This window comes from Salmo salar, chromosome 01, assembly GCF_965601325.2.
Source record: "Salmo salar chromosome 01, fSalSal1, whole genome shotgun sequence".
NCBI lineage: Eukaryota > Metazoa > Chordata > Actinopteri > Salmoniformes > Salmonidae > Salmo > Salmo salar.
In genome coordinates this window covers 140,648,794-140,665,586 of record NC_138291.1, presented here as the reverse complement: position 1 = coordinate 140,665,586, position 16,793 = coordinate 140,648,794, and the positions used below count along the sequence as shown (strand labels likewise).

The following is a 16,793-nucleotide window of genomic DNA, read 5'->3' as shown; positions in this document are numbered from 1 at the left end:
CTCTCTACTGGAGCCATCAAAATCTAGATTTTTTTATGGGCAAGATTTTTTTTATTGCATAGTCAACCAAAAGTATTTTTATTGTATAGTCGAGCCATCAATGAAACAATGGCAGCACAAGTTACAGAGACACGAGTGGGGTGTGTTTGTGGGAGGGTGGATGTGTGTGTGTGAATGTCTTATGATATGATGCAGGGCTGCCCTTTCGTAACTAGGTTTCATATAACGGTGTACTTACTCAATAGTCATTGGTTCCCTATTTACAGTACCCCATGAGTGTTTGTATGTGAGTAACATACATTTGTGGCTTAACACTGTGAAAATACACCCTTTCCTCTTAGTCAAAGCACATCATTGTCCTACCAAGTGCCACAAAGATACCTATTTGCTAATCAGACCCTCTGTATTTCTCTCTCCATATATCCCCCCACACACACACACAAATGTCTTTCTTTTAGGCTCTCATTTCCTGAAGCAAAATGGGTTAGAATGGGGGGAAAAGTACATGACAGAAGCTTTAATAGTTTTGTCATCAGGAGAGACTATGTAAAAAAAACAAAAAAACATTCTACTCTGGCAACTGCTATTCCTGGGAACTATTTTGGAGAAGATAAAATAAATGGTGTTATTACTGAAATACGCCTGTCTTTTACGTCACAACCAGCTTACTGGCTTACCACATTGCTTATCTCCATAATGCCTCGTTTTCAGTAAGATGGCATTGGCAACATCCTGAAACTGTTTTACCACCGCATGCGCCACCAAAATTGACGTCCTTTTTTATGTCTAGGGGAAACTTCACGTCAGCGTTTTTTAAAAAGGTATTATTTATTTATTATGAATCCCCATTAGCTGCTACCACATGTCTACAACACTAAATCCATGTGTACGTGTGTGTATGTTATCATGTAGTCATGACTCTATGTAGTACTGTGCACCTCCCATAGTCTGTTCTGGACTTGGGGACTGTGAAGAGACCTCTGGTGGCATGTCTTGTGGGGTATGCATGGGCGTCTGAGCTGTGTGCTAGTCGTTTAAACAGACAGCTCAGTGCTTTCAACATGTCAATACTTCTCACAAATACAAGTATGGATGAAGTCAATCTCTCCTCTACTTTGAGCCAGGAGAGATTGACATGCATATTATTAATATCTGCTCTCTGTGTATATCCAAGGGTCAGCCGTGCTGTCCTGTTCTGAGCCAATTTTCCTCAGTCCCACTTTGTGGCACCTGACCACAGGACTAAACAGTAGTCCAGGTGTGACAAAACTAGGGCCTGTAGGACCTGCCTTGTTGATGGTGCTGTTATGAAGGTAGAGCAGCGCTTTATAATGGACAGACTTCTCCCCCATCTTAGCTACTGTTGTATCAACATGTTTTGACCATGACAGTTTACAATCCAGAGTTACTCCAAGCAATTTAGTCACCTCAACTTGCTCAATTTCCACATTATTTATTACAAGATTTAGTTGAGGTCCCAAATACAATGCTTTTAGTTTTTGAAATATTTAGGACTAACTTATTCCTTGCCACCCATTCTGAAACTAACTGCAGCTCTTTGTTAAGTGTTGCAGTCATTTCAGTTGCTGTAGTAGCTGACGTGTATAGTGTTGAGTCATCCACATACATAGACACACATAGGCTTTACTGAAAGCCAGTGGCATGTCGTTAGTAAAGATTGAAAAATGTAAGGGTCCAAGAGCTGCTCTGGGGAATTCCTGATTCCACCTGGATTATGTTGGAGAGGCTTCCATTGAAGAACACCCTCTGTGTTCTGTTAGACAGGTGACTCTTTATCCACAATGTAGCAGGGGGTGTAAAGCCATAACGCATACGTTTTTCCAACAGCAGACTATGATTGATAATGCCGCACTGAAGTCTAACAAAACAGCTCCCTTTTTATCATAAATTTCTCAAAGCCAATCATCAGTGATTTGTGTAAGTGCTGTGCTTGTTGAATGTCCTTCCCTATAAGCATGCTGAAAGTCTGTTGTTAATTTGTTTACTGTAAAATAGCATTGTATCTCGTCAAACACAATTTTTTCCAAAAGTTAACTAATGGTTGGTAACAGGCTGATTGGTCGGCTATTTGAGCCAGTAAAGGGGATTTTACTATTCTTAGGTAGTGGAATGACTTTTGCTTCCCTCCAGGCCTGAGAGCACACACTTTCTATTAGGCTTAAATTTAAGATATGGCAAACAGGAGTGGCAATATCATCCGCTATTATCCTCAGTAACTTTCCATCCAAGTTGTCAGACCCCGGTGGCTTGTCATCGTTGATAGACAACAAAACATTTTTCACCTCTTCCACACTCACTTTACGGAATTCAAAATTACAATTCTTGTTCAGAATTTGGTCAGATATACTTGGATGTGTAGTGTCAGTGTTTGTTGATGGCATGTCATGCCTACATTTTCTAATCTTACCAATTAAAAAATCATTCAAGTATTTGGTAATATCCTCCGGGTTTGTAATGAATGAGCCATCTGATTCAATGAATGATGGAGCTGAGTTTGCCTTTTTTCCCAACATTTAATTGAAGGTGCTCCAAAGCATTTTACTGTCATTCTTTGTCATTTATCTTTGTTTCATAGTGTAGTTTCTTCTTCTTTTTGTTCGGTTTAGTCACATGATTTCTCAATGTACAGTGTGTTTGCCAGTCGGTTGTGCAGCCAGATTTATTTGCCATTCCCTTTGCCTCATCCCTCTCAACCCTACAATTTTTCAATTTCGCATCAATCCACAGGGATTTAAGTTTTTACAGTCATGTTCTTAATGGGTGCATGCTTATTAGTAACTGAGATGAGCAATTTCGTAAATGTGTCAAGTGCAACATCTATTTGCTCCTCATTACACACCATGGACCAACAAATATTCTTTACATCAACAACATAGGAATCATTACAAAACTTATTGTATGACCACTACTATATATATATATATATATATGTATGTATGTATGTATGTGTGTGTATGCGTGTGTGTGTGTATGCGTGTGTGTGTGTGTATATATATATATATATATGTGTGTGTGTGTGTGTGTGTGTGTGTGTGTGTGTGTATATACTGCTCAAAAAAATTAAGGGAACACTAAAATAACACATCCTAGATCTGAATGAATGAAATAATCTTATTAAATACTTTTTTCTTTACATAGTTGAATGTGCTGACAACAAAATCACACAAAAATAATCAATGGAAATCCAATTTATCAACCCATGGAGGTCTGGATTTGGAGTGACACTCAAAATTAAAGTGGAAAACCACACTACAGGCTGATCCAACTTTGATATAATGTCCTTAAAACAAGTCAAAATGAGGCTCAGTAGTGTGTGTGGCCTCCACGTGCCTGTATGACCTCCCTACAACGCCTGGGCATGCTCCTGATGAGGTGGCGGATGGTCTCCTGAGGGATCTCCTCCCAGACCTGGACTAAAGCATCTGCCAACTCCTGGACAGTCTGTGGTGCAACGTGGCGTTGGTGGATGGAGCGAGACATGATGTCCCAGATGTGCTCAATTGGATTCAGGTCTGGGGAACGGGCGGGCCAGTCCATAGCATCAATGCCTTCCTCTTGCAGGAACTGCTGACACACTACAGCCACATGAGGTCTAGCATTGTTTGCATTAGGAGGAACCCAGGGCCAACCGCACCAGCATCACAAGGGGTCTGAGGATCTCATCTCGGTACCTAATGGCAGTCAGGCTACCTCTGGCGAGCACATGGAGGGCTGTGCGGCCCCCCAAAGAAATGCCACCCCACACCATGACTGACCCACCGCCAAACCGGTCATGCTGGAGGATGTTGCAGGCAGCAGAACGTTCTCCACGGCATCTCCAGACTCTCACGTCTGCCACATGTGCTCATTGTGAACCTGCTTCATCTGTGAAGAGCACAGGGCGCCAGTGGCGAATTTGCCAATCTTGGTGTTCTCTGGCAAATGCCAAACGTCCTGCACGGTGTTGGGCTGTCGGCACAACCCCCACCTGTGGACGTCGGGCCCTCATACCACCCTCATGGAGTCTGTTTCTGACCGTTTGAGCAGACACATGCACATTTGTGGCCTGCTGGAGGTCATTTTGCAGGGCTCTGGCAGTGCTTCTCCTGCTCCTCCTTGCACAAAGGCGGAGGTAGCGGTCCTGCTGCTGGGTTGTTGCCCTCCTACGGCCTCCTCCACGTCTCCTGATGTACTGGCCTGTCTCCTGGTAGCGCCTCCATGCTCTGGACACTACGCTGACAGACACAGCAAACCTTCTTGCCACAGCTCGCATTGATGTGCCATCCTGGATGAGCTGCACTACCTGAGCCACTTGTGTGGGTTGTAGACTCCGTCTCATGCTACCACTAGAGTGAAAGCACCGCCAGCATTCAAAAGTGACCAAAACATCAGCCAGGAAGCATAAGAACTGAGAAGTGATCACTACCTGCCGAACCACTCCTTTTATTGGGGGTGTCTTGCTAATTGCCTATAATTTCCACCTGTTGTCTATTCCATTTGCACAACAGCATGTGAAATTTATTGTCAATCAGTGTTGCTTCCTAAGTGGACAGTTTGATTTCACAGAAGTGTGATTGACTTGGAGTTACATTGTTGTTTAAGTGTTCCCTTTATTTTTTTGAGCCGTGTATGTTAGGCCCAGTCTTTGGAACTTAGGTTTTCCTAGATATGGCTACTATATTCACTACATTTACTGGATACTGCTTTCAAGCACATTTCTGCAGCATTAGTAAAGATGTGATGAATACATGTTGATGATTTCATTCCTGTGCTGTTTGTAACTACCCTGGTAGGTTGACTGATAAGCTTTTTCTTGAGTTGGCAGCTTATGAAAGCCAGTCAATATTTAGATCACCCAGAAAATATACCTCTCTGTTGATATCACATATACATTATCAAGCATTTCACACATGTTATCGAGATACTGACTATTAGCACTTGGTGGCTATAGCAGCTTCCCACAAGAATGGGCTTTAGGTGAGGCAGATGAACCTGTAGCCATATGACTTCAATAGTATTTAACATGAGATCATCTCTAATCTTTACAGGAATGTGGTACTGAATATAAACTGCAACACCTCCACCCTGGCATTTCTGTATTTTCTGTAAATGTTATAACCTTGTATTGGTACCACTGTATCATCAAAGGTATTCTCTACATTATTTTCAGAGATAGTCAGATAATGGATGTCATCTGTTACTAGAAAGTAATTAATTTCATGAACCTTGTTTCTTAAGCTACATATGTTAACATAGGCTATTTTTAGCACTTTTCTGGGATGCTTGCTTGTTTTCATTGCTTTACTGGGAAGATTAGCAGAAGTAGATATTCTCATGTTATTTATGTTAGTGCAGGGTGGGCTGCACACAGTGGACTTCCTACTAGGGCACCCCACCTAAGTGCTAACAGCATAAATGTGGTTCATAGACACATGATTGCTGCATACATAGCTGTAGCATCAGCAGAGGCATTCGGGGCAGTCAGAGGGACATAAATTAGGTTACTTACATTGTGTCTACCAATGGCCCTGGTATAATGTAAATTTGCTAAAGCATTATGATGACTCGGCAACACAATGGTAGGGATTAACTAAGCTGGGCTTGGGTCATTGATAAGTCATTGTCTCAATGCAGCCTTATAAGGCTGTGAAATGATCCAGGAACCCAAATGATTTGGGTGGATCCCATCCTCCTTATAAAAAGTGTTTTGTTTCCAAAAGGTATCGTAATTGTCAACAAAAGTTACACCCATTGAGCGTTTCTGTAGTCAGGAGCATGATGTTTCTGTGTGTCAATCATTTTTTATTTCATTTTTTTACCCCTTTTTCTCCCCAATTTCGTGGTATCCAATTGGTAGTTACAGTCTTGTCTCATCGTTGCAACTCCTGTACGGACACAGGAGAGGTGAAGGTTGAGAGCCGTGTGTCCTACAAAACACAACCCAACCAAGCCGCACTGCTTCTTGACACAATGCCTACTTAACCCAGAAGTCAGCCGCACCAATGTGTCGGAGGAAACACCGTACACCTGGCGACCATGTCAGCGTGCACTGTGCCCGGCCCGCCACAGGAGTCGCTAGTGCGTGATGGGACAAGGACATCCCTGCCGGCCAAACCCTCCCCTAACCCAGACGACGCTGGGCCAATTGTGCTCCGCCCCATGGGTCTCCTGTTGCGGCCGGCTGCAACAGAGCCTGGACTCGAACCCAGAATCTCTAGTGGCACAGCTAGCACTGCCATGCAGTGCCTTAGACCACTGCGCCACTCAGGAGGCCCTGTATGTCAATCATGCAGCCATTTTGGAGTACTGAATGATGTGTCTGTGATAATACAATGCTGTTACTGGCTTACATATCATTGTGAGGGTATGACTAAGGAACCCTTTGTGTTTTTCTGATGTTTGCCTGGCCTCCATTTTGCAGGTTATGGGAGTGTAACATTAACTGTAGGTCGCATCTAAAGCCCTCGTTCTCATTACCTACCTGTGTGTGTTGCCTAACTTCTGTTGAGCACTCACTCTAATTACCAATCTCTTCACTTTGTTCAAACCCAGCCAGGCGTGTCACACCCTCATCAAACATTCACGCACACACGCACTGCATGCACACACACATTTTATGTACTTCTATCCTCATGGGCACCTAAAATTAATTTCCATTCAAAATCTTATTTTCCCTAACACTAACCCTTACCATAACATTAACCACTAATCCTAAACCTAACCACTAACCCCTTACCTTAATTGTAACCCTAACCCCTAAGCTTAAAATAGCCTTTGTCCTCATGGGGATGTGTGAAATGTCCCCAGGAGGGCGAATTTTCCTTCTTTTACTACCCTTGTGGGGACTTTGGTGGATTTTAGGTCCCCACAAGAGCCAACCCCCCCTCCCCCTGCACGCACGTCCACACACACGCACACACACACACATACGTTTTACTATCCTTGTGGGGACCAACACATTTATTCCCAATCAAAATCCTATTTCCCCTAGGCCAACCCTTAACCTTAATTCTAAACCTAATCTCTAAGCCTAAAATAGCCTCCTGGTCCTAACAAGGATAGTGAAACCAAACCACACGCACACCTGCACACATATGTACAGCCTCCTATCGTACACTCTTCTACCGGATACCCAGTTGAAGCGTCCGTCCGTTAGTTAAAAGTTAGTCCAGGGTATCATCTTCCCCTGTCCTCTCCCTTTGTGTGTGTGTGACGATGTGTGTGTGTGTGTGTGTGTGGGTGTGAAGATGTGTAGGCTTATGTGTGGCGGTATTTGTAGCTGTGTGTGTGAAGATGTGTAGGCCTATGTGTGGTGGTGTGTGTGTGTGTGACCGCGCACAGGCTACACTCTCCCCCTGTCTGTTGTTATTAATGGTCGCTTTAATAGGATACGGGCCGATGGTCTTAGTAGAAGCTTCATCAGCCACGCACACACACACACACACACACACACATCCACACATACGCTACGGCCAGGCCAGGTTGTATATTACCCAGACTCAGAGCATTGGACCCTGGCCAGACAGTAATGCTAATAGAGTGTGTGTGTGTGTGTGTTGCTCTCCCTCCCTGTGGTTGATTCATCTCTCTCTGCCTTCATCTCGCTCTATTTTTCTATCACTCTTTCTCTCTCCATTTCTTTTTCTCACATATACACACTCTCTCCACCCTCTTTCTCTCTCCTCTACCACTTCTCTTTCTCTCTTTCTCTCATGACAACTTGGTTACCAGAGAACCAGTATGGCATCTAAGACGGTGTGAGGGGGTTGCTCAGTACAGTTCAGCTAGCATGAATACACCACGTACTTTCTTTCTCCACTTTCTACCATACAAACACAACAGTAATTTACCTCGGATGTTTCTAGTGTTTGTGCTTATTAAAGTTCCTTAAATGGCCGTGGGTTTAAAAACTGTCAGAAACACACAGCAGTTCCGAAATTCAGAAGAAAGTGAGAGGTCTCTGAATGCCCTTATATGATAGACAGGAGAAACTGGCTAACGTCAGGACTGTAAGCCATGTACTAGTTCTCTTTGGTGGCTTGACACAACACCTAGTCTAACTCTGTTAAAAGGTTGAATGTTTACAAGTCTGTCTGGTGGGGCTACATACAGACTAAGTCATTTGGTCCAGAATTGATTGCATCATTTTCTTGTCTTCATTTTGGGATTATAGAATATACACTGCTCAAAAAAATAAAGGGAACACTTAAACAACACAATGTAACTCCAAGTCAATCACACTTCTGTGAAATCAAACTGTCCACTTAGGAAGCAACACTGATTGACAATAAATTTCACGTGCTGTTGTGCAAATGGAATAGACAACAGGTGGAAATTATAGGCAAAGACACCCCCAATAAAGGAGTGGTTCTGCAGGTGGGGACCACAGACCACTTCTCAGTTCCTATGCTTCCTGGCTGATGTTTTGGTCACTTTTGAATGCTGGCGGTGCTTTCACTCTAGTGGTAGCATGAGACGGAGTCTACAACCCACACAAGTGGCTCAGGTAGTGCAGCTCATCCAGGATGGCACATCAATGCGAGCTGTGGCAAGAAGGTTTGCTGTGTCTGTCAGCGTAGTGTCCAGAGCATGGAGGCGCTACCAGGAGACAGGCCAGTACATCAGGAGACGTGGAGGAGGCCGTAGGAGGGCAACAACCCAGCAGCAGGACCGCTACCTCCGCCTTTGTGCAAGGAGGAGCAGGAGAAGCACTGCCAGAGCCCTGCAAAATGACCTCCAGCAGGCCACAAATGTGCATGTGTCTGCTCAAACGGTCAGAAACAGACTCCATGAGGGTGGTATGAGGGCCCGACGTCCACAGGTGGGGGTTGTGCCGACAGCCCAACACCGTGCAGGACGTTTGGCATTTGCCAGAGAACACCAAGATTGGCAAATTCGCCACTGTGCTCTTCACAGATGAAAGCAGGTTCACACTGAGCACGTGACAGAGTCTGGAGACGCCGTGGAGAACGTTCTGCTGCCTGCAACATCCTCCAGCATGACCGGTTTGGCGGTGGGTCAGTCATGGTGTGGGGTGGCATTTCTTTGGGGGGCCGCACAGCCCTCCATGTGCTCGCCAGAGGTAGCCTGACTGCCATTAGGTACCGAGATGAGATCCTCAGACCCCTTGTGAGACCATATGCTGGTGCGTTTGGCCCTGGGTTCCTCCTAATGCAAGACAATGCTAGACCTCATGTGGCTGGAGTGTGTCATCAGTTCCTGCAAGAGGAAGGCATTGATGCTATGGACTGGCCCGCCCGTTCCCCAGACCTGAATCCAATTGAGCACATCTGGGACATCATGTCTTGCTCCATCCACCAACGCCACGTTGCACCACAGACTGTCCAGGAGTTGGAGGATGCTTTAGTCCAGATCTGGGAGGAGATCCCTCAGGAGACCATCCGCCACCTCATCAGGAGCATGCCCAGGCGTTGTAGGGAGGTCATACAGGCACGTGGAGGCCACACGCACTACTGAGCCTCATTTTGACTTGTTTTAAGGACATTACATCAAAGTTGGATCAGCCTGTAGTGTGGTTTTCCACTTTAATTTTGAGTGTGACTCCAAATCCAGACCTCCATGGGTTGATAAATTGGATTTCCATTGATTATTTTTGTGTGATTTTGTTGTCAGCACATTCAACTATGTAAAGAAAAAAGTATTTAATAAGATTATTTCATTCATTCAGATCTAGGATGTGTTGTTTAAGTGTTCCCTTTATTTTTTTGAGCAGTATATATATACAACACAGACAGAGATCTTGTGGCAGTCTCTTCACACCCCCACACTATGGGTTTTAGGCTAGGTTTCTGTATAGCGCTTTCTGACATCAGTTGATATAAGAAGGGCTTTATAAATACATTTGATTGATTGACTCTCTCCCACCAGCTCCAAATATTTGCATTTAGTTTCCATAAACGATTTCAGAAGCAAAGGCGTGACGAGCCAGAGGGGAGTTCAATAGAGAGAAGGGTGTTGATGAAATCACCAATCTTTGATGATGAAAGCATATTTCCCAGTAAAGGTGATAGACCAGACTAGAGTGGCAGCCTGGCGGGAGATGAGAAAGTCCATGATCATGGCTGATATGTTTGACTGGCCATCAATGTGCCTACTGACACAGTCTGTTCTACTACAACACTATCACAACACACTTTGTGTGTGTGTGTGTGTTTCTGTGTGTTTGTGTTTGCACAATACCTACCACTTCCCCCATAGCCACCAAGAAATAGAAGCTTTTCCAATCCCGCTCCAGCAGCGGAGGTGATATGAAATAAACTGCGTCAGGGTGGGAAATCGAATGCCTTAGTTTTCACTAAATTCTCTCTCTCTCCCCACCAGAGACCCAAATGGAGCGTTTTTAATAGCTCTGAGCAATAGCAGGCAGGGAGAGAGAGGGGGATGATGGGAGGCAAACGGATGGTTGGATGAACAGTGAGCGTCTGACGATTATCTCAGCTCCCCTCCTTCCAGAGAGCGAGTGATTTATTGCCTCATTCAAATAAACGGTGGAGAGGAAGGGAGAGAGTGGAGGAGAGAGCGCGGAGGAGAGAGATCAGACGCATCAGAGCATGTCGCGTCACAACTGAACCCCCTCCTCCTCCTGAGCTAAAAATAGACTGCCTTCACTCATCGTCTATTCCAACCCCTCCTCACACATACAGTTACACACACTCACACACACACACCGCACGCCAGGGGCACGTTCCTTCTCATTCACCTCCCTGTGTCTCCCCACCCCACCCCCTCTGATATAGTGACGTTGGGCTTGTATGATGATGACATCAGAGCTATGTGGGTCCAGGCTCATTACTCAGGCAAGGCAGAGAGGAAAAGGTAGAATTCCTAGAGGAAAGAGGTGGAGTTGTATGCCGAATTGGGATCCATTTCTTGGTTGTCTGTGCGTGAGAAGGAAATGGTAAATTAAGGTGTTCTATTTTATTCTAGTTGGACTGTTTTTATTTGGACTCCTCTCTCTACTAAACAGAGAAGGAAGGAAGCTCTCTATACTATATGTCTATAGCCTCAACATAGGTGTTGCAAAACTGAGAAAGAGGAAGGTGTCTTTAGCATCTGGGCAGAGCTCATACCAGATTTTGTCAAAAGAGAATGAGATCATGTAGATGTGAAATGTGTCAGAACTACTCTTTGTGCCTTTTTAGGTTTCTGTGTTTTGAAACTAACTGTGTACAAGAGAACCGCAGCTCACTGTCTACTAGTTCACTTGTCAACTGTCTTCTTCCTGGCATGTTTTCAACGGCGGCAGCTGACTAAGGTGCCTGAGTAAGTAGATTACATTGTAGTTATTGGTATGTGTCTACTATCTGTTTACTCAGACATAATGGTTGTATCATTATCCACAGATTCCTTTATTGAGAACATTTAAACCTTTGCCTTGTCAACAAGCGGATGGTGGTGACATTGCATTGGGAGAGTAGTGCAGAGTGATACATAGGTATGTCACAAGGTGACAAAGACAGGCCTAGAACATCACAGCCTCTGTGATCTGGACCAGAGCTCTGGATATTACAGTAGACTGTCCAAGCTGGCTGGCTGATTGGGTTAACCAGCCTTTGCCGATGGCTGGATAGACTGTGGTTGTGTGTGCTGGGTGGAGACCTGTCAGCAAGGGGGGAGAGAGAGACTGTGAGAGAGAGAGACTGTGAGAGACTGTGACTACGGTTGGCTGCTGCTATGAATGCGAAATCACTTCTCCAATCTCTAATGTCCTCCTTCCTTTCTAGCCAGGTTGCCAGATCTGGTTGTGATTTACCCCACTCATCCATCAGGCCCTCCTTGACATGTCATGTCAGGCAAGTAACAGATGGACGCATTCAAACTTGATAGATTGACACGTGTGAATTCTAGCATTTATAATAATCTATACGCATTTGAAGCATTATATTAAACAATTATACAATAAATGTTATTTGATTTAACCTTTATTTAACTAGGCAAGTCAGTTAAGAACAAATTCTTATTTTCAATGACGGCCTACTAAGGCCTATGAGCATTTACAATATCTAGGGTAAGATGGGTAATGTGAAAAGTAATGCACGGTTCAGAGATTTGGTAGTCAAAGTGAAAGACACGTGGTGATTCAACGCAGGCTCATTCAAATTATGCAATACAACACCAGGCCAGGGAGGCAGAATATTCCAGGTATGTGGTTTATGACACACAGCATGTGTGAAGTCATTTTCCTCTGGATCCACTGATCACTGGACCACTGATCCACTTAGGCTACAGTATGTTTGCATGCCTTTACCCTATTCAAAACTGACCTCGGTTTTTTGAGATGCTGGACAGTGTACCTCTGTTTTTGAGGAATTCATACTCTGTGTTGTGTGAGTATGAAAAGGAAAGGACTTGAATCTGTTTAGATCAGCTAATGCCTAGTCCTATGAATACCATTACCAAGTGACAAGAGATAGCAGGAGACATATGGAGAGCAGGCGAGAGGTAGACATGCACAAGGGAAGAGAAGATGAATGAGGAAGAGCGATGTTGATCGAGAGAGAGAGAGAGAGAGAGAGAGAGAGAGAGGATCGATTGTGAGAGGAAAAGAGAGATGGGAGAGACAGGAAGAAGTGTAAGTGTGCGCGAGAGTTTGAGGAATGAAGGAGTGCAGTCGCACTGAATAACCAGTGGGCCATCCCTCAGACTCGATGCATCATAACAACACTGACCAATCACATCACAGCCTCATGCATCTCCATGGTAACTGGGCTTCCTAGCTCCAGAGGAGGTGGAGACGGGGAGGAAATAAAAAATAAATAGAAAAGTGTGGAAGGGGAAAAGAGGAAGAGAGAGAGGGAGCGAATCGATGTCTTCTGTTTTTTTCCCCCTCTGATGTCTGGTTTCACACCAAGCGCTCCTGTCCTGCTGCGTTAGCCACATCACAGCTGACGAGACCACAGACCAACACAACAACAGCAGAGACAATAACAATAACAACAACGTAGGTTAACCAGACTAAGGCCAGTCGGGGATGGTGATACTGTAGGGACGTCAGTGTGTCAGGCTGTTTGGCTGATGAGGCTGAGTGCGGGAGATGAGATGGCCCTTCAGTCACTGTTGATTGGATCTGTTGGTTATGACAAGCTGTCGAGCTGTCTTCCTGCTTCTTCTAAAAGGTAAAACGTATTGTTTTGAGACCGCTCTTCTGTATCCGTATTAGACCTGTTTTTGTTTTGGTGTGTGTCAATGTCTGTGTGTGTTCTTGTATGTCAGATGCAGACTGAGGAAAGGACTGGAGGAGACGATGCCACTCTAGACTGTTGATACATGCAGCCCTGGAGTATAGCTGGTTTAGGGGGAAACAAGTGGAGTGTGTCGCGTACTAGTCGTAGTGCGTTGCCATACACCGTATTATCACATTCATTCTTCATGCTAGAACCTCGACTTGTGAGACTGTAGGTGGAGGCTGGACGTCTGCTTTAGGTTAGCTACTGTACGTTTTAGCTGAGCCTGATTTGTGTTGAGCCTGAATGTGTGTACTGTGTGCTGCCGGAGTTGTGTTGTTGTTGTTGGTGATCCTGCCACTGAAGCCTGTATTGATCACATGCTGTTAAACATTGATAAAAGTCTGGTATGTCTATCTGGCTGGCTGGCTTCAGGGGCAGCAGCGATGCGTTTCAGTGGAATGGAGGCTTGTGATGTGGTGGGAGCCATCACTGATCTCTACTGTACTGTATACCCTCCTTCTGTTTTTTTAAATTATTATTAGGGGTTCACACAAGTTTACATTTTTTTGGCTTGCTACAGGCTGTCATCCATGCTAGATCAAACAATACACAAAGTTAGGCTGGATTCCCTTTTCAAAAATGTTTTTTTTAAGGCAATTTGCAATGGGTTTTCAATGGGCATAATGGAAACAGTAATAGATTTTTTTGTCAAATATCCTGAAATTCTCAACAAAACCTGGGTGGAATAGCAAATATAAACACGTAGACTATAGAATGGAGGAATGAATAGTTACTTTTGATAAAGTTATAATGCTTTAAAACATGTAAATATACAGAATGGATAAAAAAATTGTACGGGAGTTGCAGTGATGAGACAAGACTGTAATTACCAATTGGATACCACAAAATTGGGGAGAAAACTGGCAGCTTCATTAAACAGTACCCGCAAAATACCAGTCTCAACAGTGAAGAGGAGGACTCCAGGATGGTGGCCTTCCAGGTAGAGTTCCTCTGTCCATTGTCTGTGTTCTTTTGCCCATGTTAATATTTTATTTTTATTGGCCAGTCTGAGATATGGCTTTTTCTTTGCAACTCTGTTTAGAAGGCCAGCATCCCAGAGTCGCCTCTTCACTGTTGACATTGAGACTGGTGTTTTGCGGGTACTATTTAATGAAGCTGACAGTTGAGGACTTGTGAGGCGTCTGTTTCTCAAACTAGACACTCTAATGTACTTGTCCTTTTGCTCAGTTGTGCACCGGGGCCTCCCACTCCTCTTTCTATTCTGGTTAGAGCCACTTTGTTCTGTGACGGGAGTAGTACACAGCGTTGTACGAGATTTTCAGTTTCTTGGCAATTTCTCGCATGGAATATGCAAACAAGAACAGAACAAAACAAGAATAGACTGACGAGTTTCAGAAGAAAGGTCTTTGTTTCTGGCCATTTTAAGCCTGTAATCGAACCCACAAATGCTGATGCTCCCAATATTCAACTAGTCTAAAGAATGCCAGTTTTATTGCTTCTTTAATCAGAACAGCAGTTTTCAGCTGTGATAAAATAAGTGCAAAAAGGTTTTCTAATGATCAATTATCAATTAGCCTTTTAAAATGATAAACTTGGATTAGCTAACACAACGTGCCATTGGAACTCAGGAGTGATGGTTGCTGATAATGGGCCTCTGTACACCTATGTAATATTCCATAAAAAATCTGCTGTTTCCATCTACAATAGTCATTTACAACATTAGCAATGTCAACACTGTATTTCTGATCAATTTGATATTCATTTCATGGACGAAAAATGTGCTTTTCTTTCAAAAACAAGGACATTTCTAAGTGACCCCAAACTTTTGAACAGTAGTGTATATACTGTATAAACTCAGCAAAAAAAGAAACGTCCTCTCACTGTCAACTGCATTTATTTTCAGCAAACTTAACATGTGTAAATATTTGTATGAACATAAGATTCAACAACTGAGACATAAACTGAACAAGTTCCACAGACATGTGACAAATGGAATAATGTGTCCCTGAACTAAGTGGGGGTCAAAATCAAAAGTAACAGTCAGTATCTGGTGTGGCCACCAGCTGCATTAAGTACTGCAGTGCATCTCCTCCTCATGGACTGCACCAGATTTGCCAGTTCTTGCTGTGAGATGTTACCCCACTCTTCCACCAAGGCACCTGCAAGTTCCCAGACATTACTGGGGGGAATGGCCCTAGCCCTCACCCTCTGATCCAACAGGTCCCAGACGTGGTCAATGGGATTGAGATCCAGGCTCTTCGCTGGCCATGGCAGAACACTGATGTCTTCCCTATAACGCACAGCGTTGAGATGGCCTGCAATGACAACAAGCTCAGTCCGATGATGCTGTGACACACCACCCCAGACCATGACGGACCCTCCACCTCCAAATCGATCCCGTTCCAGAGTACAGGCCTCGGTGTAACGCTCATTCCTTCGACGATAAACGCAAATCCGACCATCACCCCTGGTGAGACAAAACCACGACTCGTCAGCGAAGAGCACTTTTTGCCAGTCTTGTCTGGTCCAGCGATGGTGGGTTTGTGCCCATAGGTGACGTTGTTGCCGGTGATGTCTGGTGAGGACCTGTTGTTTATGGTTCATTGAACAAGCATGGGAAACAGTGTTTAAACCCTTTACAATGAAGATCTGTGAAGTTATTTGGGTCCTGAAAAAGGGGCGTTTCTTTTTTTACACACACACTCAAGGTATATACAGTATATAGTTTATTATGGTAGTATGATTCTGCGACCGACAGTACTGCCATCCTAGCAAGGTTCCACAGGACAGAATAATAGACCCATAGCCTTGTAAAATGGTGTTTTGACATCACAAGAGTCATTCTAATATATAATATTAAACACATTGACTAAGTAAAATAAGTATGAGATGTCCAGTACATTGAGCTGATATGGTTTGCCCCAGTGTGAAAACCAAACTCCCAGTGAGTCCCCTAGGATAAGGTTTTAGTTTTCAGACTGGGCAGCACTGCTACAATCTCAGCTGGACCCAGCAGTGGACATCCCCCAAAGTAATCACCATTCTGGAGCTCAGCCACCTCAGACCCCATAGGGAGAGGATATGACAGACGGACGCTGAGGAGAAAAGCATTAGGCTACCTCACCAGCTGACAATAAAATCCCTCCTGCATTGGTTGGCATGAAGGATGGAATGGAATTGGCCCGGAACAGACCCCAAAACAATATACACACACACACACACACACACACACACACACACACACACACACACACACACACACACACACACACACACCCACACAGAGACATACACATCGGCACACACACACGCAGGGACACACGCGAGTGCGCAAACACACACACACACACACTGGCTGTGGTATAAGATGTATGGGAAGTGGCCTGCTCACTGCCAAGGCAGACCCTAGCAGTTTTTAATGTGTTTGTGTCCAGCCTAAGTGCTCCAGCATATTACTGAAGACTGAATACAATACATCACAGCTTGGCTTGTCCTGTCTCTGGTCCAGCAAAACAATACCTATAGTGCAAATACAATACCCTACCGCAGTGCAAATACAATACATTCAGTATTTTCAGTGCTCTC

At 44.3% G+C, this 16,793-nt stretch overlaps 1 protein-coding gene across 4 annotated transcripts in view; it reads left to right on the top strand.

Moving 5' to 3' along the window:
- The window catches only part of LOC106562412 (membrane-associated phosphatidylinositol transfer protein 2), a 65,374-nt gene that overhangs the window by 7,675 nt on the left and 40,906 nt on the right, over nt 1–16,793 (top strand). The window lies entirely within an intron of this gene.